The sequence below is a fragment of the Neofelis nebulosa genome, chromosome 1 (genome assembly GCF_028018385.1).
Source record: "Neofelis nebulosa isolate mNeoNeb1 chromosome 1, mNeoNeb1.pri, whole genome shotgun sequence".
Taxonomy (NCBI): Eukaryota; Metazoa; Chordata; class Mammalia; order Carnivora; family Felidae; genus Neofelis; species Neofelis nebulosa.
In genome coordinates, this window is record NC_080782.1 from 122,000,770 (window position 1) to 122,026,174 (window position 25,405).

Sequence of the window (25,405 nt, forward strand, 5' to 3'; positions counted from 1 at the left end):
CAGTGAGACACAGATCCCCATCTGAATACTGCCCCTACTCCTTGCTATACACAGAGACAGTGGATGGTTATTTTGAAGCTTCAGATCTGCTAACCTCCCACCCAGACATCTCTAGGTTCTGCTCTGCCTGCAGCTGGAGAGAAAGGAGACATCTGACACTAATGAGATTTAGTTCTCATCTCAGCTTTATCATTTCTGCCAATGAACACTTTCCAGCCCAAAGCTCAGCTCATTCTTCCTTGATTTTTTTTTAAAAAAGGCTGTGGACCTTGCACTTGAAGCTCAGTTCCCATTAACTTTCCTTTCTCTAGTCTGCCTCCAAAACCAAGCCATTTTGCAAAAGCAAAATCCCAAGTGGCCTGGTGGTGGTTTGGCAAGTGGCAGATTTCTCCGGGAGAGAGAGAGAATTTGTGGGTAAAGGGTTAAACATTAACATGCTTCCCTGGAAGGTCTCTTCTATCCTGTTAATGGAACCCAAGTGCAAACCTTGGCAGGAATTGCACATTAGCTCATGACAGGTGTAGGCTTCATGCTGTTTGCTGCTGCATTTCTAGCAAAAAATCAGGGACATGGGGACCACTCCATGACACAGTAGGCTGGAACAGATTGCTTTGCAGAGATCTCTTCTGGCTGAAATAATTCCCTATAATAACTTCCTTGACACGCTGTTAGGATGGCCTATTTCCAAAGTAATGGCTGATGCATGAGGATATAATAGACATCATCTGTGGTCTTCCAGAGACGAAGCTGCCAGAAATACCCTGCCGCATTCTTCTGAGAGAGGCGTTCACCCATCCAGCAATGTTTACTAAATTGTGTCCCTTGTTACACACTCCCCAGCAGCCTCCAGTTCTTTCCACATCATAATGTTCACTTTTGAATCTAACTCTGAGGCCACAAATTCAAACATCTATGGGAGCAAGCCAGATACATAAATGACCGAGGCAGGCAAGTGACAAGCAGAGAGAGTCTCTGCCTGTCTAAAGGGAGAGGCCACTCGCTTCCACGCAGTGCTTTTCCCTCCAGGATGCTCTTCTGGAAGAACTCTTTGCACATCTCTTCTGTTTAAAATTAAGCTCCGAAACAACCTCCTGACATAGTGTCAACCTGATCTGTATCCTGGGCTGAACAGTGTCCCACCCCAAATTCATGTCTACCTGGAACCTCAGAATGTGACTTTATTAGGAAATAGGATCCTGGCAGATGCAATTCCTTAAATAAAGATGAGATGGTACTGGCTGAGGGTGGGCCCTATATCCAATGACTAGTGTCCTTATAAGAGGAAAGACACAAAGACACACAGGGAGGAAGACGCTATGTGAAGACAGAGTCAGAGATTCGAGCGATACATCTATAGGTCAATGAATGCCAAGTCATGCCAGGGACTGTCAGCAACTCCCAAAAGCTAGCAGGCATAGAGTCACCAGGCTGAAGGGGGAGACTCCATCAGATTTGCATTTACTTTTAACAATTTTTTTTTTGACTTACAAAAGAGCAAAACATTTCAGCAAAAAAGAACAAGAACAAACGTGCTTGTGGGCCTCTGTGCTCCATCGTCTGAACTATCATGATGACCCCAAATGTATTCAGGCTCCTTTCAATCCACTCTCTATACTGTAGCCAGAGGGATTTTCTGAAAACTCAAATCAGATGATGTCAACCATCTCCCTCTAATCCCTTGCTCTTCCAATAAAGACTAAAATCTTTACCATGGCCCACAAGGCCCTGCACGCTCTGGCCCCTGCCCTGTCTCACTCTCTGTCTTAAAGTCTCACAGGCTTCTAGTGGCTCATGCTCCTTGTGTTCTCTTTAACCTCAGGACCTTTGCACCTGCTGGTCCCTCCACCTCAAGTATCCTTATCTCCCCCACCTCCACAGTGTGCACGTACACACGTTCACACACATGCTCACGCATCCATATGCCCCTTGCACCTGGCTAATGCAAGGATGCTCACTCACTCTTCAGCTTTCAGGTCAGGCATCGTTGCCTCAGGAAAACTTTCCCAGACCTCCTTCTCTTCAAAAAAATCAGTCCCATCTCATTCACATACTCCCATGGTACCATATCCCTTTGAAATTTAGCAACTCCCACCTAAATGTGTGTGATCATCTGATTCATTCTGGCCCCTGCACTGGACTGTAAGCGTGTTACCTCACACCTAACGTGGTACCTCCCATACAATACGGTCTCATAGGAGGCATACAGTATTATCCCTCCAGGGAGTTTGCACACTTCCCTCCTCCTCCTCCAGGTTAAACAATCTCTAGAGGCTCTTTACGCCACTAGTCCTTGGCTCGTACTTTCACAAGAGTAACCATTTCACACTTTGCACCGTTCTACGATGTTCACATCTGTTTATATCTTCTGACTGCTGACCACACTGCGAGCAGGGATCACACCATGTTCGTCATTGCATCACCCAGTGTACAGGATGGATCCCTTGTCATACTTACAAGTATTCGTTGGATTCTTAAAGGCAGATTTTAAAACTTTACCGTATAATAGTTGTGAGGAGGCCTTACAGAGATGTGTGGGATGGACAGACAGGATAGCAGAGCTGTTCGGACAGGGAGGTGCTCAGGACCCCAGGCTCGAACCCGCTTTGTGCTGCTTCTATGAGATTTGGGACCAGTTAGTTCACCTCACTGTGTCTTAGTTCTTTACCTGGAAAATGAGGATAAGAACAGTACCCGCAAGAGAGTGACATCCATAAAGACAGAAAAGGCGCACAACGTCTTAGAGCAGAGTGGGCACGGGCATACTCAGTACATCAGCCGTGGTTAGTACTAGCTTTTGTTGACAGAGTGAGTGAATGCTCTTCTTTACAATAAAAAATATAATACCGAGGGGGCACCTGGCTGGCTCAGTCAGTAGAGCGTGTGATTCTTGATCTCGGGGTCATGAGTTTGAGCCCCATGTTGGGCAGAGAGATTACTTCTTTAGAAAGTATAATAATTAGAGCAGCTAATGCCATCTAAGATGGAAATACTTGAAAGTTCACGGAAAGGCTTCAGTGGAGAAGCAACAATTCAAGAGGAAAACAAATTTAAAGGTAGTGACCTAGTCCCCAAAAGCAACAGAATGGAGAGGGGGCAAAAGGCACAAGTCAGGGAGGGCAGCTTTGAACAGGAGGGCTACTTCTTTGCGATGCCAACTCTACTTTTTAGGAAGACCTCATTTGAAATGCCAGATATCCCACTGCATGGATTCCAGTCTAGTGCAAGTATCTTGCTCAGATGGGTCTACACTCAAAGTTGAACCAGTTGTTCTCAGCTGGGGGCTCTTCCCGACACTAAGGACATTTGACAATGTCTGGAGAAATTTTTAACTGTTATGACTGGGGCGGAGAGCGGTGGAGCAGGAAAAGGGGAGGATGGGCAGAGAGCAGCTTGCTTCTGGCACCTGGCGGGTACAGCCCAGGGCTCTGGACATATCCTACAATGCACTCGTCAGAACGTACAGCGCCAACAAAGAATTTATCTACCCAAAATGTCCACCCTACAGCGCCAACGAAGAATTTATCTACCCAAAATGTGCTGAGGTGGAGAAACCTAGCTCTAGATAATGACATTCAACATCGCAGAGTGCTAGCCACAAACATCACGTTACGGGCTTGGGTAATTTTGTGTTTGTGATGTATCAGCTAGCCCCTGTTGCCGAAGAAGAGCCTTCAACAATAATCAGTATGTTTTAGGACTTTGTAGACCACTAAGTAGGCTGCCTGGATCCAAACTAAATATCTCACCTCTTTCATCCACCCAGGTCCTGAAATGCCCTGTTGTGGCCACTGTCCTTCGGAAGAGACCACAGAGCCTCAAGGAGCTCCAATCTGTTCAGTGCCTTCAGGAAATGTGAGTTAATCACTTCAACCTGCATCAGTTTAACAGGGATTTTTCTGAGACCTGTTTATTGTTCCGCTGCTTGGCCTCTCCGGAGTTATCTATGACCGAAGTCTTACATTTATTTGTAGAGTAGAAGGTATATTTTTACTCTCACATCCCTTCCAAGTCCCTGAATTAAATTAGTATGAACTTTCCAAAATAAACTCACCTTTGAGTTGAAACCAAGCATGGAAAGTTTCAGTCCAAAAGGATACCTTATTGGAAAATTAGAGGCAAAGGAAAATGAGGATTATAACGAATATTTTAGTGTAACTTCAGCACTCGAAGTTACTGAGGATAGAGTATTGGTTATATAAAAGATTCTCCAACAGATTCGATGTACACAATCCAAGACTGACATTCAATTCCCTTTCCTTCAGACTGAAAGAAAAAGCAACTGGAAATAAACAGAATGGAAAAAGCAGCACATGTGGATCTAATTCTGCACCATGTCACTGGTTAAAACCCAAGGAAAGAACGCTTTATCAGAATGAGAAAAGGGAAATGATCAATAATAGGAAGGAAGATCTCCGATTCCCTCACTCCACAAACAAAATATGTTGGATCACACCTACGGTCTAGTAGCATTTGTCAACCACTCCAAGTTAACATTTTATGTGAATGGCCACTGTGGTTTTTCCTACAGAAAACTGTTCTCAGAGCTCTAGGTGATTTGTAATAGAGATAGACGTTAGGGCATTCAGTGCTTGTTTTTTCTCTTGATTCTCAACATGAGAAACTATTTCCCAATGATGGGCAACACTTAGAAGATTCAAAATCTGTATAATTCGAAGGTAGGTACCTTTGCAATAATGTATTCAGAGGATAAGTCCAACTTGGCTCCCATAAGGCTCAGATAAAATACTACTAGGCAGGGCTCCTGGGTGGCTCAGTCAGTTGAGTGTCTGACTCTTGATTTTGGCTCAGGTCATGATCCCAGGGCCATGGTATCCAGCCTTGCATCACGCTCCATGCTGCTTAAGACTGTCTCTCTCTCCCTCTGCCCCTTTCACCCGCTTGTGCACTCTCTTTCTAAAATACATATTCAAAATGAAATAAAATACTACTAGACAAGGCAACATTAAAACTAGTGCATGTTTGGGGCGCCTGGGTGGCTCAGTCGGTTAAGCGGCCGACTTCGGCTCAGGTCACGATCTCACGGTCTGTGAGTTCAAGCCCCGCATCGGGCTCTGTGCTGACGGCTCAGAGCCTGGAGCCTGTTTCAGATTCTGTGTCTCCCTCTCTCTGATCTTCCCCCGTTCATGCTCTGTCTCTCTCTGTCTCAAAAATAAATAAACGTTAAAAAAATAAAAATTTAAAAAAAAAACTAGTGCATGTTAAAAACTGTAGAAAAACGAGCTATCCTCTAGAGAAAACTATTATTTTTCAAACAATTTTTAGCAGCAACAGAATGCTTCCACCTTCCTGCCCTGCAAACAAATATACTGTCTTGGGCAAAACAGGAATACATAAAATGGACAAAAAGGAATCGCTTTCATAAAGCAGGGGTCCCAGAACCCCAGGCCTATCTCCCCACCCCAATACTCTTCTTTGTTCCAAATGACTATCCAGATAAATACATGGAAAAAAATGGTTTCAAAATTAATGTTTTCCTTTTCCTAAGGATTGAGTTGACATCATTTATAGCTAGCCCTTATTTAGACCACAGGAGCACCAAATCACGTTCTCTTAATTCTACCAGCTCAGAGAAATAGTAGTTACTGGGGAGTGTAATTTGGGCAAGGTGACTTCTGTTTTCACTTTCCGTGATTCTGTGTTAACTTGCATTTTTATGATTTGCCCCCTAAAAGCAGTTTTTACTTTAAAAAAAAAAAGTTATCTTGAAAAAATTTAACATTTTACTAAGTTTCCTTTTTATCTTTTTGGTGACTACTTCTTCTAGATTGTATGCTGACAAATGAAAAGGCTACAAGGGACGAGCGCATCTTTCCTGTTTCTTCACCTACAATGTGATCCACCTATAATACACAATTTAACTATGGGGTTAGTCAAACCGATACACCCTATATTTTTTAAAGGGGACCTCTGCATTATCTTCAATAAATTTTAAATACATAATCTCTGTGAATGTAAGATGCTTGCGTGGTGATGTCTGCAACCACCGTGTCGGAGTTGATTCTGTTTCTTGGATGGCTAGACAGAGATCGCCGCCTGCCATCATGACTCTACAGACAGCTCTTCCTCCACCTAAGGTATGTCCTTCCTACAAGGGAATGTCCTTGGCACGGGATCATGAAATCTTAACACTCCTAACCCGAAGGATATGTGTATATTGGGTAATTTATGTTTTCAAATAAAACATTTATTAAAATTCACGGGACCTTAAATTTATACTTGGAATGGGAAGACATCTTTAAAAACTTTTTTTCATCAGAAAATGATCCCCCAAAAGGCATGTAATCACCAAAACAGTAATCACCACCTCAAATCTGTAATCCTGCCAAAGAAGCCTGCACAACAGGAGTAGTCAGATGACAGGGGTTTGCGGAAGCTCACGTTCCCTAAAATATCCTTAGCATTCCTCTCGAAAAAGCATAGGGGAAATCAAAGCAGCTGAAATTGTGGCTTTTTCCTGGCCAGTTCTGTAAAACAATATACCAAGGGCTATGCATCTTATCTTATGGTCCACATTTCCAGTGAAGACGAATACAGAAAGTACATTTGGATTGGCACATGGTTTGAAGTATTTTACTTTAGAGAAAGAAAAGTTGAGCAATCCTGGAAGAACTCCATATTCTTCTTTAAAAAAAAATTTTTTTTTAATTCCTCTTGAAAACTAGTTACTGCTTCGAGCAGGAAGGAAAGGTTCGGAACAGCTGTCCCTGAGTGAGTTGGGAGAATGTTAATCACTGTCCCTTCTCTCCTTTACTTAAAGATTAGCTCACATCCCAGACCCCTGCTAAAGGAAATCGCATACACTTAACTTTTGAGACCTACCATGAGGAATATTTCTGTAACAGTAGTAGGACGTCAGCCGGATCTAAAAGACGGTCAAGTCCAGAAATGTACCCCAAAGGCAACAAAAGCCCAAAGGGTCAGCAGCAGGCTGACTGGACATTTGAGAAAGTCATTTGTATCTTGACTTATGCTCCCCAGGAAAAAGTCAAACTTAACAAAAATGGTTTCAAAAAAAATGGAATTGACACATACGCGGGCATCTGCAACTTTAGCCAAAGCCTCCTTAGGCAAAGTGCACTTGCACAGACCATGTTAGGTTAAAAATATATTAAATGCAATTTCCTCTGTACATTGTTAAGTGAGGAAAGCAAGATGTAGGGAAGTAGCTAATACATAGTCCCACTGTAGTAACAAACAGTAATTCTCCCAATCCCGAACAAAAAAAATTTTTTTCCATATCCTTATTTGAGCATAGAGCTAGGTGTAGAAGGATATACAAGCTGCTAATTTTTTTTTAATATTTATTTATTTTTGAGAGATAGAGAAAGAGAGAGAGACAGAGCATGAGCAGGGGAGGGGGAGAGAAAGAGGGAGACACAGAATCTGAAGCAGGCTCCAGGCTCTGAGCTGTCAGCGCAGATCCAGACACGGGACTCGAACTCACGAACCGTGAGATCATGACCTGAGCCGAAGTCGGATGCTTAACCAACTGAGCCACCCAAGCATCCCCAAACTGCTAATATTTTAACAGGGAGGAGGATAAGAGAAGGGAGGGAAAAGGAGTTTAAAAAAGAGACAGACAGACAGACATTGGATAGAAAAATATGCATGACCTAACACTGGATATGTGTACATTTTTAAATAGAAGAGAAACATAATTCTATGTTTTTTAAATAAAAGAGGGACACACTATTGTTGGGATAGAAAAATATTCATGGCAAGAACTAGAAGGTGACACAAACATTTGTTTCCAGGATGAAAACATAGACAATCTTCTTAAAGCCAGTGGAATAAGACATTTTAGCAATATGGAGTATGACAGATTCTCCACCTGTAGGTAATACACTTTATAATACAATGGTTAGATATAAAGATAAACATCAGGTGCATTTGAAAAGGGTCTTTTGGGGCACTTGGGTGGCTCAGTTGGTTAAGTGCCCAACTCCTGATTTTGACTCAAGTCATGATCTCATAATTTGTGAGTTTGAGCCCCACTTCTGGCTCTGCAATGACAGCGTGGACCCTGCTTGGGATTCTCAATCTCTCTCTCTTTCTCTCTCTCTCTCTTTCAAAATAAATAAATAAACTTAAATATATATATATATATATATATATATATATATATATATATATATATGTAGGTCTGGGACACTGTGCAGACAGTCAGTGTTCTATGGGATCTAAATGAATCAGATACAGCCTAAAAAAAACTCCAAAGGTTTGCACAAATGGGACAAGAAATGACACCAGTCCCTTCAGTCAATTTCCTCGGGCACCTGGTGGTCTGGAGGTCTGTGACCTCACAGAGCGCTGGAGATCACCACACCAGATTTGCAGAGCAGTGAAGTAAAAAGCTAAATCCTCAGTACATATAGCAAAACATGTCCCTAAGTCTATCAATATGGCAACAAGATGTTCCCCTTAGATGGTGGATAGGAAACTGATCAGAAAAAAAAGTTTTTGAGGAAATAAAATATTAAAAAATGTAAATGTGACGGAAATTATAAACAGCCTGGAGCTCCTCTCCCTTCGGGAACAGCTGTGTCTGCTAATCCCTTGAGGAGTCCTCCCTGCGATCGCCCTTCCTTCCTTCCTCTGTCTCTCTCTAATAGCTCCCTTGTTCCTGCTGGACAAAACTAGCCCTTTGTGGCTGCTCTCAGAACAACATTAAAAACAGGAATAGGGAAATTGTAAACAGGAGGCTTCTGGTCTACAGGCGAAGACACACACAGGCCTCTGAGGCCTACTTCATGCTAAGCAAAGAAACAGACCTTTGTTGCTAAAGGGATTAGGGCTGCGGGGTTTCGGAGGCGCTGCTGAGGCATTCAGCTGGCCTGAAGTAGGGGCTTTGTAAAGAGATACCTCCATTAGAGGTCTGTGAGCGGAAATCATTCATACTCTTTATACAATCTGGGTAATGTGATAGTGTTGGACTGTTAAACGCCTCTGGTGAGGCAGGGTCCTATCTCCTTGAATGGTAAATTCTTCAGCAGCTAAATAGATGGTGGTATATTACCTTCACTGACTTTGGTGTTGGTTTTTTTGTTTTTTTGGTTTTTTTGAGGTGGTGGGAGAGGGGGGAGGATGTCTTCTACCGTTAACCCTTAGTGGGAGTGACATTAAAGGATCACCCAGAACCAGACAGGCAAAGTCTTCCCAAGTCAGCTAAGAGACGGCCACTGAACTTCTGGTGCTGGCATCTTACATTATCAAAAATGGCCCTCTCTCTGCATCCTCTGCACATGGAGACCTTGATTGCTTTGTCCTCACATTCATCATGACGATGGAAATCTCCATAGGTGCCTCATTCCATGCCCTTTAGCCTAGAATCCCCCAAACGACCTAACCATTTCCTCTCTATCCTATGCCCACTTTCACCACTCAGCTCTTCCTTGCCTCACCCTTCCTGGGTTGGATGAGTGCCCCTTTCTCTGAGGTCTGTAGTGTCCTGTGCATATCTCTCTCGTTGCCTTCCCCATAAACTTGGAGACTCTTTGTATGGCTGCTACCCCAACAGATGATGAGTTCCTGGAGAGCAGGGGCTTATTTATCTTTGTATCTGCAATGCCTGGTCCTTCGTAGGTGCCTAGAGTTGTGTCCAGCAGGAGAAGGATGGAGTTGGGCTGCACTGCCTTTAGATCGGTCCCTATCATAGCTGGGAAGATTATATCTGCCTGTTTTAATGGCTTTGAGGAATTTTTAAAAATTCCTCATGACCTCTTGTAGAGAACCCAACAGTCTTCAGAAAGCAAGCAAACAACACTGTGGTCAGTTAGGAAAGAAAAGGAATCCTCCAAGGAAGATGGCAAGAGGTCACTTCCCCACAAACAGCCAGCAGCCTTCTGAGTGACCTGGCTCATCCTGACCCTGCTTCCACATTCTCGATTAAGGGAGTGTCATCAGCAGAATGGAAATGTTCTTTGGGTTCATATTTAGTGTCTCTGGAAATAAATATTAATTATGGTATCAGATGTTGTACACTCAGAAAACTTCTGAGATAATTCCAGAAATAAAGTTCAAACAGTGGGAAGAGATGCTGCATCGGAGCTAAGGGACACTTTACCCCGGTAAGATCAGACCCATCCTAGCTGGCTGACAAACTCATCCCGGGAGAGACTATGGCTCCAGGTATACATGGGTGTTGCGGAAACTTCACTTAGAAGGGGTCCTGGTTGGGGTGCCTGGGTGACTTAGTCGGCTAAGCATACAACTTGGGCTCAGGTCATGATCTCATAGCCCGTGAGTTCGAGCCCCGCATCAGGCTCTGTGCTGACAGCTCAGAGCCTGGAGTCTGCTTCAGATTCTGTGTCTCCCTCTCTCTCTGCCCCTCCCCCACCTGTGCTCTGTCTCTCTCCTTCTCTCTCTCAAAAATAAATAAATAAACATTAAAAAAGGGGGGGGGGGCCTGGTTTCTGTAGAAGATAAACCTGCAAATGTGATGTGGCCTTTGCAACAACTGATAGAAGGCTGATGTCTTTCTCTACTGCTGTTCTCAGTAATCAGGGGCATGCTTCTCTATCAGCACGGCCTTAGATGTTATTAATTGTTGGCTATTTCCATTGTTCACCATTTTCTATCTGGATTACCTCTCTTCTCGCCATTTGGCAGATGGGACTCTGTTCTTACATTATTAACATCACTGTCTGCACAATGCAGTTACATATGGAAGGAAGAAACCAGCAATGAGGCCATGGGCTTTGTCTCCAATTCTGCCACTTACTCAATCACCCATTCAGCCAACAAACGCTGAGCATCTGCTATGTGCCACACACTGGGCTGGGCACTGACAAGATAAGCATGACACAGGACTCACTCTGAAGAAGGGGAGGCACACATAAAGAGTGGTGAATACCATGATGGCAATCTGCACAAAACATTCCCAGAGCATTGGGAGGCTGAAGGCATTCAAGGAATCCCTCCTGAAAGAGATGAGTACTTAGCCTAGAAGATCCTGGATGGATAAAAAAGCCACAAACATTTGGGAAAACTGCAGATATATGACTACGAACCAAATATCAAAAAAGTTTACTGTGTTATTATTAAATTCTTGGGTGTAATAATGTAGTTATGTAAGAAAATGTCCTGGAGCACCTGGGTGGCTCAGTCGGCTAAGCCTCCAACTTCTGCTCAGATCATGATCTCGTGGTCGTGGGTTCAAGCCCCACGTTGGTCTCTGTGCTGACAGCTCAGAGCCTGGAGCTTGCTTCGGATTCTGTGTCTCCCTCTCTCTCTACCCCTATCCTGCTCACACTCTGTCTTTCTCTCTCTCAAGAATAAATAAACATAAATTTTTTTTTTAAGGGTCCTTGGGACACGTGGGTGGCTCAGTCGGTTAAGCGTATGACTTCGGCTCAGGTCATGATCTCACGGCTGGTGGGTTCGAGCCCCACATCAGGCTCTGTGCTGACAGCTCAGAGCCTGGAACCTGCTTCGGATTCTGTGTCTCCCTCTCTCTCTCTATTCTTTCCCCACTCACACTCTGTCTCTTCGTCTCTTAAAAAATAAATAAACATTAAAAAAATTTTTTAAGGGGTCCTTGTACTTAGGAGATACATGCTGAACTATTCGTGAAGAGGAGTCATGATATCTAAAAGTTACTTTCAAATGGCTCAGAAAAAGACAGGCCTATCTGTGTATGTGTGTGTATATATGTACTAAGGGGGATGGGGGGAAAAGAACAAATCTGCAAAATGTAATTTGGTCAATATATACACATTTCTTATACTATTCTTTTAATTTACTCTATCTTTTTAATTTCCAAAATAGAATATTAGATAAACAATTGTTAAAAGCACACAGAGTTGACCCTTGAACAATGCAAGGGTTAGGGCCACAGACCCCGTGCATTCGAAAATCCATGTATAACTTTTGACTCCCCCCAAACTTAACTACTAATGGCCTGTTGTTGACCAGAGCCTTACCAATAACATCAACAGTCAATTTACACATATTTTGCCTATTAACATGTAATATATATTGTATTGTTACAACAAATTTTGCTGGAAATGTTATTAAGAAAACAAAATGTTATTATGAAAATCACAAGGAAGAGAAAATACATTTACAGTACTGTTCTGTATCTACAAGAAAAAAATCCACATTTATACATGGACCTCCGATGCTCAAACTTGTGTTATTCAAGAGCCAACTATGTATATAAAGCTATCACAAGTGCTAACACTGGACTGGAACAGGAAATGAAAAGAGAGCATTAGTCAGATAAAGATAGTGGGGGAGGTACCCCAGGGAGAGGAGATGGCTAGAGCACGGGACTTGGGAGCGGTAGCTGGGATGCCTAGAACTACTCCTGGCCCAGAGGTGACACTTGTGTATATCTGCCCAATGAATGAAAGAGTTAAACGGTATCGCCTAGGCAGGGAACTGCAAGCAGATCACACCAAAGTGAGCATAAGGTTTACGTTAAGGAGCCAGAGCCGATTCGGCTATAGAGGCAGGAGGTCTGTCATGGAAGCCTTTGTATATTCTGCCAAGGTCCTGGGACTTTATCCTGTGGGCGATGGGAGCTATGAGCGGGAGGCAATGTGGTCAGATTAGCATCTAGAGGGACCACCCTGAAAGTCAGGTGTCATGTGGGGTGACGGAGCACAGACCTCAAGGCGGGAGACGAGGGTACCAGTCAGGATGCCTTTGGCTCCCTTAAACACAAAGCTCTGAGTCTAACTGCCGGAATTTATCAAGAGACTTATTATCCAACATAGCTGCAAACTCTGAGATGACAGGCCGCAGACGTGGTTGATTCGGTGGCTCAAAAACGCAACCACGGACCCAGGTTCCATCCTCTCTCCAGGACACCATGCTCTGTGGTGGGGTCTGCCTGCAGGCTGACTTTCCTCATCTATGCCAGACGGCTGTAGCAGTTCCTAGAGTGATGTACGGATACAGAGAAGCCCACAGACAGAAGGGAGCAGTTTCTTCTTCGGTCTCTTTCTTAACAAGGAAAACTTCCAGAAGCTTCCCAGCAAATTTTGCCTCACATCCCACTGGCCCAGATTGGATCACAAGCCCACTTCAAAACCAATCACTGTCAAGGGACCGCGATTACACGTTTGGCTCAGAATAATAATTTATACACAGAGGGAATTAACTATGATGAATCATCACTCGAAACACTCGGGAGCCTACTGGTCCAGGCAGAAGATGCTAGAAGCCTAAACTATGATAATGGTGGCGAGGAGTGCAGACGTGAGAACAGATTCATGGTTTATTTAGGAAGTTATGTTGGTAGAATCTGGTGGTTGATTGAAAATGGAGGAGGAGTTACAGAAGAAAAGGACACCCTCTTCCATAATTCCAGCTTGGGTGAATGGATAGAAGGAAGTGTCATTAACTGAGATGAGGTGCCCATGAAGAGGGAGGAGGGTGTGGAGAAAAGACGGTGTGGCGCACATTCAATGTGAAGTACCCGTAGGCTTCGGAATAAAAGTATTAGCCAATCAGTGGACTATGAGTCAAACTGTTATCCCAAACAGGTAGCCCTTTACACCAGACATCGTTCTCAAATGGGCTTTGGTCCCTACGGACATTTTCGAACCAATATTTAATCACTGAGAGATTCCAAATAGGATTATATATTTCCGGTTTCTTTAGGGAAAATTGGGAATCTGGCAACACTGGTCCTGAACTGTTGCTTGTCAACCATCGGTGGAGCTCGGAAGCAGCCCTTCTCTTTAGCTAGAATAAGGGCTTCTCTGGCCTGCCACACTCTGCCTCCATCACTGCCTTTACCTGCTTGGCCCTGAAGGCATTTCCAACCAACACCCTGCTCACAACCTTGGAGACAGAGGTCTGAGCTGCCTGGTATTTAGATGGTGGTCAAATACGTCACCCAAAGAGAAAACAGAATGAAAGTACATCAAGGAGGTAACCCTGGAGCCATGAATTCTTTAGTTTGGGGCTTTTTTTAATGTTTATTTATTCCTGAGAGAGAGAGTGCAAGTGGGGGAAGGGCAGAGAGAGAGGGAAATGCAGAATCTAAGGCAGGCTCCAGGTTCTGACCTGTCAGCACCAAGCCTGACGCGGGGGTTTGAACCCACGAACCGTGAGATCAAGACCCGAGCTGCCTGAGCCAAAGTCGGACACTCACTCGACTAAGCCACCCAGGCGCCCCAGCCATGAATTTAGAAATGGAGGGAGAGAAATTCACGCTGGAGAGAAAAACAAATGGCGCAAGTGAGCATGAAGTCTCAGGAGCTAAGAGAGGAGAGCTGAAGTTGGAGGGAGGGCTTTCCTGCCCTATATGCAACAGGAGGTCCAAGGAGGGAAGGATCCAAAGGAGACTCGGCATTGGGGAAGTAAGTCGTGGGTGGCCAGGAGTTTACCTGTGTGACACGGTGGGGAAGGGGCAGACAGCAACCGGGGTAGGTAGAGGATAAAAGTAAGTGTACATGGTTCGCATGGACTGCTCTGGTAACAAAGAAGAAGAAAGGCTGGATGGAAACTAGCGAGGCTGTGGGACAAGGCATGGTCCCTTGGCAGGATCAGAGACACTCAGACATTGCAAAGGGAAGAAGCAGCCAGTGGTGAGATGCAGGCTGTAGACATGTAACAGAGGGATGAACCAAGTCCAAAGGGATGCGGGAGGAGCAGGGCGACAAAAGAGTCAGGCATAGGTGGCTGGATTCACTGCATAAAAGAGAGGCCTCCGAGGCTGGTGGATTGGAAGTGATGATACACCTATAGGCAGATGAGTGTGTTCAGAAATTTGAGAGTTAAGTCACTGCTGAGCCCGGTGAGGGGGAGCACATGGTGTAAGGCCATGGGCGCCTTGGCCTCCAGGAACTGGTCCCTCTCCTGCCCCCCTCCAGCCACCGTCTCCGGGTCACTGCACTGGAGCCTGAACCTGAGGAGGTGCTGGACCTGAGTCAACTGCCACCCAAGCTGCTCCTGGTGGTGCTGAGCCATGTGTCTCCATGCACACTGCTGGGGTGCAGCTGCCAGGTACACAGGGGCTGGCATGTCCTGATGAATGACCTTCCCGGGACCACAGCGCTCTGCTGCCCCTCGCCTTCAGCGGCCTGCCCCGCGTCCATCAGGCCAGCCCCTGCCTCCTGGGCCGCTTCTGCAATCAAGAGCAGAGACATCGAATGCAACCTTATAGGCAATCCCTGTGGCCAAGAGGCCTCCGGAAACAATGGTGCAGCATGGTGGGGTGGCTGCGTGGTGGAGATGAACAGGCCAATGGTGCCCCGGGAGCCCCCTTGCAGACCTGCTTCGTGTCTTCCTTCAGCTCATGTCTCAAGAAGCAGGTCTTGGGCCCGGAGGAGGAGGGCTGATGGCTGGAACTGCTCGATAGTGGCAAGATGGAGATTTGTGTCTCTGACTGATGTCAACCAGATTGCTGTGGGTAAATTCTCTGCTATGGCTGATCCCATTCAGCAGTGGTACAACAGTGGTTGCTTTCAGGTCACCCAAGTGTTCTCCAACATCAAGATGGGCCAGGGGCTTTGTGTCTTTCCAACGCTGGGGCCAGAACATGCAGATCTGGGCTGGTCACTACAGACCTGGTGGGACCAACTCCAGTGTGATGGTGTGGGCCCACCTGTCACAAAACAACCTGACTGGTGCCTTCCAGGACCTGGGATCACTGGCCAGGACTTCTCATTAACCAAGGGCTTATACCTCCCTGACATCTTGTGTACTCCAAGGTTCATTCGAGGGTCTTGCTGGGTCTCTTCTTTAGGTTCTGGAAACTACTAGAAGAAAGCTCTTCCATCAGATCTACCTACTGCTGTTTTAGGGCAGTCCTTCTCCCATGGGGGTTGGGGGAGGCAGCAGGTGAGCACGGAGGGATGCTGGTCCTGGAGAGGGCTCTTCACCCTCCCCACAGAAGCACTCTGATCCAGCCCCAGCCCCCTCTTCCCTTGTCTCCTCCTGTTTCTGCTTCAGGGGCTTTACTGGTCCCTTTAGGGAAGGCCTCTCATCTCTGAAGTAGAGTCTCATCTATGGCAGGGAAAATTCCAGCCACCTTGGGTGGTAAACTTAACCTCCTGAAGCCTCAAGGACCAGGCCTTGCAGCTGGAAGTCAACCAGCACGAAAAACATTTAGAGATGCTCAAGGACCCCTGTTATTGTGTGGTACATAAAGTTATTTGAATTTGGAAACTAGTAATTGACCTTTCACAGGGAAGGCCTTAGTAATGCTTCAAAGAGATGCTCCAAGATGCTAGTCCTTTTCCATTTGGTATGAAGGACGGGGTAGGGTGGGAAGAGTGGAGAGGCCTATTTCCCAAGCAGCAATGGTGGAAGACTAAGCTAGTTTTCAAGCTCTAGGAAGCTGAGTTCCTACCAGCAGACAGAAAGAGGCACACACTGGATAATAATTCTCCTAGGAGAGGGCAGAGGCACCAGGTCGAAGGATGGAGGGGAAGGGTCACAGAGGCACCCATGCCTTGGGGGCTTGCGATATACACAGCCTCTGTCTGGGTCATCTCTCATGTTCCAGGTTTGGATGCACGTTTGCCCCCTCCCCTATGCTTGACTCACCACAGAAGTGCCTGGGATAACCCAGAGGGCAGTAAATGTAACTCTACTCATGCAGGTAGGTTCACCAGTGACTGTAACCCCAATCCATCTAAGGAAAATGAGTGGGGGGTGCCTGGGTGGCTCAGTCAGCTTAGCATCTGACTTTTGATTTCAGCTCAGGTCATGATCCCAGGACTAAGGCTTCAAGCCCATTGTCAGGCTCCGTACGGAGCACAGAACCTGCTTGGGATTCTCTGTCTCTCTCTCCCTCTGTCCCTCTGTCCTGAAATCTCTCTCTCTAAAATTAATAATAATAATAATAATAATAATAATAATAATAATAATTTTTAAAAGAATAAAATTTATGAAAAGGAGAAAAGGAGGAAAGGAAAGGAAAGGAAAGGAAAGGAAAGGAAAGGAAAGGAAAGGAAAGGAAAGGAAAGGAAAGGAAAGAAAAGCTCAAGTTTCTGTTTGCCTGATGTTACAGTTAACTCTGAAGCCAAGCAGTCTTTGGTGCCACCTTTACCCAAGGCCTTCAGGCTTCCTCCAAGGAAATGACTGCCAAAACAGTCCTGGTAATTAGAAAGCATTTTGTGGAATTTTTCTGAGGAAGCATTCTGTCCTGGAAAGTCAGATAGATTCCAAGGCAATGGATCTCCATGGCGGCCCGTGTTGAGATCAAGGCCGTCACTATGACAAATAATACCCTTCCTGCTTTGGGGCTGCAGTGTCTACATGGCTGCCTGAGGCTGCAGACTGGGGCTGGGACTTGGTGGCCCACATTCTGATCCACAGTGGAAGCTCTGAGGAACAGGGAGAGTTTTCCACAGCAACTCACCCTTGACTTCCAATTCCAGATATGGTCTCCAAATGCAGTGACTTTTACCCAAAATTATAGGTTAACAGGGGCAGAGGTGAGGGGTGACACCAAGTACCATTAATGAGCCCTCCCCAGAACTTCAGCAGGCAATGGCCTCCCCTCTTCCTTTCGCTACCACATTTTAATAAAATTTCCTAAGCATAATTATTTGGATTGTCTCTCTTCTGTGTCTTATTTGTTTTACGGTGGAGTTGCTATGAGGCAAAAAGAAACAAACGGAAAGCACTTTTTTAAACAATGCAGTAGGAATATGCCTAGAGGAGTGCCTGGGTGGCTCAGTTGTTTAAGTGTCTGACTCTTGATCTCAGCTCGGGGCATGATCTTGCAGTTCGTGATATCGAGCCCGGCATCAGGCTCTGTACTGACAGCCTGGAGCCTGCTTGAGATCCTCTTTCTCCCTCTCTTTCTGCCCTTCCCCTGCCTGTGTGTGCTCTCTCTCTCTCTCTCTCTCTCTCTCAAAATAAATAAATAAACTTAAAAACAAAAAAGAAATATGCCTGGGAAAGTCACTAACTTGACATTAGGTATCCTTAGAACAATTAACATTTAGCTGACATAAAAATTTCCACGTCTTAAAAACTGTCTCTGATCTTAAAAATAATATTCTGGTTATAGCCCCTCCACTGGAAAAAATAAATATTCTTTAATTCCTTCTCAAAACTGGGGGCATTAAAGTAGAATCGGGGTCAGGAGAGGTAAGCATGCTGACATCATTTTGCCAGTTTGGAATGATGTGGTTAAACCCACCATGCATGTCCCCAGAGGGAACAGAGAATATCTTTCAAGAACATGCTAAACACCCATCTGTCAGAAACAATTTGTGGGTTCCGAGGTGCAGAGATGGAGAACAGAACATATCATCCCTTGGGGTTCCTGCCGGTGCAGAACAGTTCTGCCTCTGTTAGATGCAAGTACTCATTATCTTTGATCATCGGCCCCTGCTCAACAGGCCTGAGGTGACCCACCTGCTATGCCGAGGACATAAGAGGCCAGGTCCTCAAGAAGCTCCCCTTGTCCTGGCAGAGCCGGATGCCCAGACAATTACGCAACCACAGCACACAATGAGAACAATATTGATGGCAACCCAAACCAAACACTCCTATTAATTATATATCAGTGGGAAGAGGGCACCACCATTAAGAACCGGCCTCCTGTACTACCAGCACACTGGGGGCTTGTTTCCCATGGAACACAACAGCCCTCTGGGGTAGGTGACCTTTTCTCTATATTCTGAGTGATCAAAGTCATCAGGGTAGTGAGGAGCAGAGACGGGATTTGAACCCAGGTTGCTCCAACTTCCTGCTCCTTTCATATCAAGTCATACTCAAGGACCATTTTTTAATTGTAGCCTTTCCTGACTCCCTTAACTGAATGTTACTTATTTGTAACTCTCTGAAGGTAACAGCCTTGGACTGGAAGGACTGTCATCTGTATACTTGTCAATTTTACAGGACGGCAAACGTCAAAGGCACGAACGGCATCTCTTTACATGCTTTGTGTGTGCGTGATTTTCTTAGGTTAAAATTTGTTTTTTAAAGTTTATTTATTCTGGAGACGACAGAGACAGAGATGAGTGGGGGAGACGCAGAGAGAGAGAGGGAGACACAGAATCTGAAGCAACCTCCAGGCTCTGAGCTGTCAGCACAGAGCCCGATACGGGCCTGGAACTTACGGACCGTAAGCTCATGACCTGAGCCGAAGTCGGACGTTTAACTGACTGAGCCACCCAGGCGCCCTGTGTGTAATTTTTAAGATAACGTGTGCCTCTCTGATGAGGTGAGGTTTAGGCAGACACACAAACAAAATGAGAATAATCCTTGAAGATATTGGGAGGTGGGAGACTGGGAGAGGGGACATTCCAGGCGGAGGGCATGGCGAATGCAAAGGCTCTCCAGTAAGGGGCACATTTGAGGAATAAAACCTCCCCCGTCACTCTGTCCCCTGTCCCTGCTTTATTTTCCTTCAAGGCACTCTTCACCATTTGACACTAAATTTATGGGTTTATTTGCTTACTATATACATCTCCACTACACTGTGAGCTTTATGAGGATATGGACTTTATTTTTGTGGATCCTCAGGGGAGATCTGCATACAGAGGAAACTCCATACATATTTGTTTAGAAACACATGAATAAATGTATAGAGCATTATGTGTATTTTTTCAAAATTTTTAATGTTTACTTATTATTGAGAGACAGAGAGAGACTGAGCATGAGCTTGGGAGGGGCAGAGAGAGGGGGAGACACAGAATCCAAACCAGGCTCCAGGCTCTGAGCCGTCAGCACAGAGCCCAATGTGGGGCTTGAACTCACAAACTGCAAAATCATGACCTGAGCTGAAGTCAAATGCTTAACTGACTGAGCCATCCAGGTGTCCTGAGCATTATGTGTATTTTCAAGTTTTACTTTTATTAAGTATGTATCATGTACACCCACTGAACTAAGCACTTTATATACTTCATTTATTTCTTCTTTAAAAAAAAAAAAAAAGTCCTATTTTTAAGTAATCTCTTCACCCAATGTGGGGCTTAACTCATAACTGTGAGATCAAGAGTCACACGTTCCACCGACTGAGCCAGCCAGGCGTCCCTCTTCTTTTAATTCTCACCCCAACTCCATTACGGTGGGTACTCCCACCTGCATTTTACAGGTAGTACAACTGAGGTAAGGTAACTTGCATTAGATGACTCTACCGGTAAGTGGTGAAGCTGGGATATGAGCACAGGACTGAACCAAAAGCCCATGCCTTTCCAAGAATATACAATGAGGGAAAGGCAATCTCTTCAACAAATGGTGTTGGAAAAAAACCGGATAGTTACATGTAAAAGAATGAAACTGAACCAACTTCTTCCATCATGCACAAAAATAAACTGAAAATAGATTAGAGACCTATACGTAAGACCTGAAACCATAAAACTCCTCAAAGAAAACATAGGCTCTAATCTCTTCAGCATCAGCCTTGGCAACATATTTATGGATGTGTCTCCTCAGGGAAGGGAAACAAAAACAAAAATAAACTATTGGGACTACAGCAAAATAAGAAAGGGTTCGGACAGTGAAGGGAACAATCAACAAAAAGAAAAGACAATCTAATGAATGGGAGAAGATATTTGCAAATGACATACCTGATAAAGGGTTAGTATTCAAAATACACAAAGAGCCTGAACAAACAGCCCTGGAAAAAAAAAATCTGATTAAAAAATAGGGGACCTGAATAGACATTTTTCCAAAGAAGACATACAAATGGCCACCAGATAAATGAAAACATGCTTACCATCACTCATCATCAGGGAAATAAATGCAAATCAAAACTACGATGAAATATCACCTCATACCTGTCAGAATGGCTAGTATCAAAAACACACAAAAAAACAAGTGTTAGGAAGGATGTGGAGAAAAGAAAACCATTGTGCACTGTTGGTGGGAATGTAAACTGAAGCAACCACCATGAAATAAACAGTATGGAGGTTCCCCCCAAACTAGAAATAAAAATACCATATGATTCAGTAAATCTACTACTGGGTCTCTACCCAAAGAAAACAAAAATATTAATTCAAAAAGATATATGTACCTCTATGCTTATTTTAGTATTTACAATAACTAAGATATGGAGACAACCTAAGAGTCCATTAAGAGATGAATGGATAAAAAAAGTTGTGGCGTGTGTGTGTGTGTGTGTACATATATACACACACACATATACATGCACAATGGAATACCATTCAGCCATAAAAGAAAAGAATGAGATCTTGCCATTGTGACAACATGGATAGACCTACAGGTATTATGCCAAGTGAAATAAGTCACAAAGAGAACAACAAATATGATTTCACTTATATGTGGCAACTAAAAACACAACAAATGAACACACAAACAAAAAACAGAAACAGACGTATAAATACAGAGAACAAATTTGTGGTTGCCAGAAAGGAGGGGTGAGAGAGATGGGTGAAACAGGTGAAGGAGATTAGGAGGTACAAACTTCCAGTTATAAAATAAATAAGTCACAGAGATTAAAAATACAGCATAGGGAATAGCCAATAACATTGTAAAAGCAATGTATGGTGAGAAATGGTAACTATACTTATATAGTAAGCACTATGTAATGAATAGAACTGTTGAATAACTATATTGTGTACCTGAAACTAATATAACATTTTATGTCAACTATACTTAAATAATGAAAGTTTTTTTAATAAAGGTTTTTTTAAAAAAGAATGCTATCATGCTATATATTCTTTATTGCATCTTTCTCTTTTTCCTTAACAATATATCATCAGCATATTAATGTAAGATTTTTTTTTTTAATTTTTTTAAATTTATTTTTGGGACAGAGAGAGACAGAGCATGAACGGGGGAGGGGCAGAGAGAGAGAGGGAGACACAGAATTGGAAACAGGCTCCAGGCTCCGAGCCATCAGCCCAGAGCCTGACGCGGGGCTCGAACTCACGGACGGCGAGACCGTGACCTGGCTGAAGTCGGACACTTAACCGACTGCGCCACCCAGGCGCCCCTTAATGTAAGATTAAATATTCTCTTATACCATTAAAAAAAAAAAAGTCCGTGCTTTTTTAACCAAAACATTCTAATCTAGGGGTACCTGGCTGGCTCAGGCAGGGGAGCATGTGACTCCTGATCTGGGAGTTGAGCGTTTAAGCTCCATGATGGGTGTAGAGATTACCTAAAAATAAAGTCTTTAAAACAAACAAACAACCATTATTCTAATCTTGCTAAGCAGTGGCCATGGGAGGCCTTCAACAAATATCCGCTGTATTGTATTAAATATATTCAGCACAGAGGAGGGAGCAAGCTCAAAGACAAGATAATGTGGAATTTGGAGAGCAGATTAGAAGATGCTCATCCTGGTATGGAAGCTAAAAAGAACCAACATAAAAGGTATGAGGTTGGTTGAATGCACACATTATCTCCCAGAAATTTACCCAGATGAGACAGGATGTCTGCAGGTTTGGGTCACGTGACAAGGGTACTTCCTAAGGCCACCTAGGCTGCCTGATTCAAAAGGAAGACACTAGGGGTGCCTGGGTGGCTCAGCTGGTTGAGTGTCTAGTCCCATTCTTGATTTCAGCTCAGGTCATGATCCCAGGGTCATGGGATCGAGCCCTGCATCAGGCTTTAAGCTGAGCACATAGCCTACTTAAGATTCTCTCTTCCTCTTCCTCTGCCCCTTTTCCCTATTCGCAATCTCTCTAAAATTAAAAATAATAATAATAATAATAATAATAATAATAATAATAAAAACAAAAAAGGCCTGGGTGGCTCAATCAGTTGAGCATCTGACTTCAACTCAGGTCATGATCTTGCAGTTTGGGGGTTTGAGCCCTGTGTCGGGCTCTATGCTGACAGCTCAGAGCCTAGAGACTGCTTCAGATTCTGTGTCTCCCCCTCTCTCTGTCCCTCCCCCACTCACTAGCACATACACGCTCCCTCTCTTTCTCTCAAATATAAAAAAAAAAATAAAACATTAAAAAATAATAAATTTAAATAAATAAGTAAAGGAAGGAAGGAAGACATTGATTTCAATTCAGCTAATGGCAGACAAGTTCTAACCTCAAGATAATGTCAGGACTGTAAGAAAGAAAGGCTGTGACGACAAGTTTTTGGCAATTCAGAGGGGATGCTCAACAGGGGGAAGTGAATAAGAAGATCCTGCCAGAGTTTCCCAGAAGCCCTGCACATGGTGGGGCTGGAGAATTCTGCTCTGTTGAAAGGTAAGTGACAGGGGCGCCTGGGTGGCACAGTCGGTTAAGCGTCCGACTTCAGCCAGGTCACGATCTCGCGGTCCGTGAGTTCGAGCCCCGCGTCAGGCTCTGGGCTGATGGCTCGGAGCCTGGAGCCTGTTTCCGATTCTGTGTCTCCCTCTCTCTCTGCCCCTCCCCCGTTCATGCTTTGTCTCTCTCTGTCCCAAAAATAAATGAAAAAACGTTGAAAAAAAAAAAATTAAAAAAAAAAAAAAGAAAAAGAAAGGTAAATGACAAAGACAAAACTCAAAAGGTCTTCATCCGGAAGTGCTTAGGAAAAACATCCCACAAAGACTCATTAACCACTTTGCTTTGATTTCACGCTTTCTAGGACAAACCCAGATGTGACTCCCAGAGTAATCACTATAGGGGTTTTCATGAGACTCTCCATCCTCCTGGCTGCATGGCTAAGTTAGCACTCAGGTGATGAGTCGGCTCTGCCGCTGGGAGATGAGCTGGGAGCCTGCTCAGTCCCACATGAACTGGTAAGATGGTCCCTCGGGCAGGAAGTGTGGGAGGGAGCCTCCAGGTTCACACGTGGCCCAGCAGCGCGGGTACGCGAAGCCCTGCCTTCTCTGCCTCTAAGCCAAAGGGATCACAACCACGCCTCTGTCTCACAGGGTGTTTTGACACTTAGGTGAGAGAGTGGCTGTATGAACAAATTCATTAATTCAAGAGTTTCTGTGGGACGCCTGGGTGGCTCAGTCGGATGAGCATCCGACTTTGGCTCAGTTCATGATCTCATCAGTTGATGAGTTTGAGCCCCGTGTAGGACTCTGTGCTGATAGCTCAGAGCCTGGAGCCTGCTTCGGATTCTGTGTCTCCCTCTGTTTCTGCCCCTCCCCTGTTCATGCTCTGTCTCTGTCTCTCTCAAAAATAAATAAACATTAAAAAAAAAAAGTATTTCTGTTATCACTAAGTAACACATCAATCAACACCGGGAAATGAATGCTTTTCCCCACTTCTCTTTCACTTACCTTAAACTTTTTTTTTTCCTTTTCTTCCCCCATAAGCACAGCTTAGGTTTTCCAACATCAAACCACTTTTCCCTACTCACAAATAGGAAGTACAGGCTGAAACTAAAAGCATTTGAGCCCTCATGTCCGTATTCTGGTCCCTTCTCTGAGATCACAGGGAGACCTTGGGCTGTCCTGTGGTTGACTGATCTCCAAGTACCTTTGTAGGAGCCATCTCCTGGAACTCTCCCAACAATGCCTAAAGGTAGGCTGGAAAGAGGTTACTCCTAACTTGAAAGAAGAGGCCACAGGGGGCACTGGTTGGCTCAATTGGTTAAGCATCTGACTCTTGGTTTTGGCTCAGGTCGTGATCTCACAGTTTGTGAGATCGAGCTCCATGTGGGGCTCAGTGCTGACAGGGCGGAGCCTGCTTGGGTTTCTCTCTCTCCCTCTCTCTCTGCCATTCCCCCCACGTGCATGTGCACTCACTCGCTCTCTCTCTCTGTCTCTCTCCCTGTCTCATAATAAATAAACTTAAAAAAAAGAAGAGGCCACAGACTCCAGGAGGCTATACAAGTGACTTGAGTCCCAGGGTCCCAGGACTGGTGAAAGGGAAGCTAGACTCAAACCCAGGCCTGGTGACTTATTCCTGGAGCCCTTTCCCTAAACTGTGCTACCACAGGCACCAGGAGCTTCTCTGGCCCTGATGACACTTAACCCTCTAGACACTAAAAGAGCCAGTAAGTGACGTCAACACCAGAGTATTCATGAGCAAGGGTTTAAACTCTGGCTCTCCTTACTTGTACAGGTTACTTAACTTCAACTTTCTCAGTCGTAAAATAGAAAGGTTGAAAAAAATGTACATGGCGCAATAATGATTGTGCAATGTTAATAATGAACAGTGTTTTAAGATAGTTAACATTTATAGAAAGTGGTAATGCTCCAGGCACATTCTGACAGGTGGCAGCACGAGCTGGGTTCATCGTAGGCTGAGCATCTTGCCCCCAGACTCAGGGTGGGGAACGTGGCCTTGATGGTGCTTTCAGGCTCAAGTGATCAGGCTCAAGGCGGGTCTGACCTCTGAGCCTCCCACCACCACCCACCATCCACACTGCTTCTCAGAATGGCCATAGTAGGCCTTCTATCTGCCCAGCTGGATGAGTTATTCATCCTTCCAGACCCTCAGCCCTTTGACTACTCTAATCGCAAACACATTTCCTCACACTGCTCATCAAATCAGGCAAAAGAAGACAGAGAAAACACTTAAGAGCCCTCAACATCAAGGGGCATCAAGGTGCTGGGAGCAGT

The 25,405-nt window shown here is 44.6% G+C and overlaps 1 pseudogene; it reads left to right on the top strand.

Moving 5' to 3' along the window:
- LOC131518702 (F-box only protein 27-like) overlaps window positions 1–15,646 on the top strand; it is a 77,812-nt pseudogene extending 62,166 nt beyond the window's left edge.
- Window positions 15,647–25,405: the final 9,759 nt, after the last annotated feature.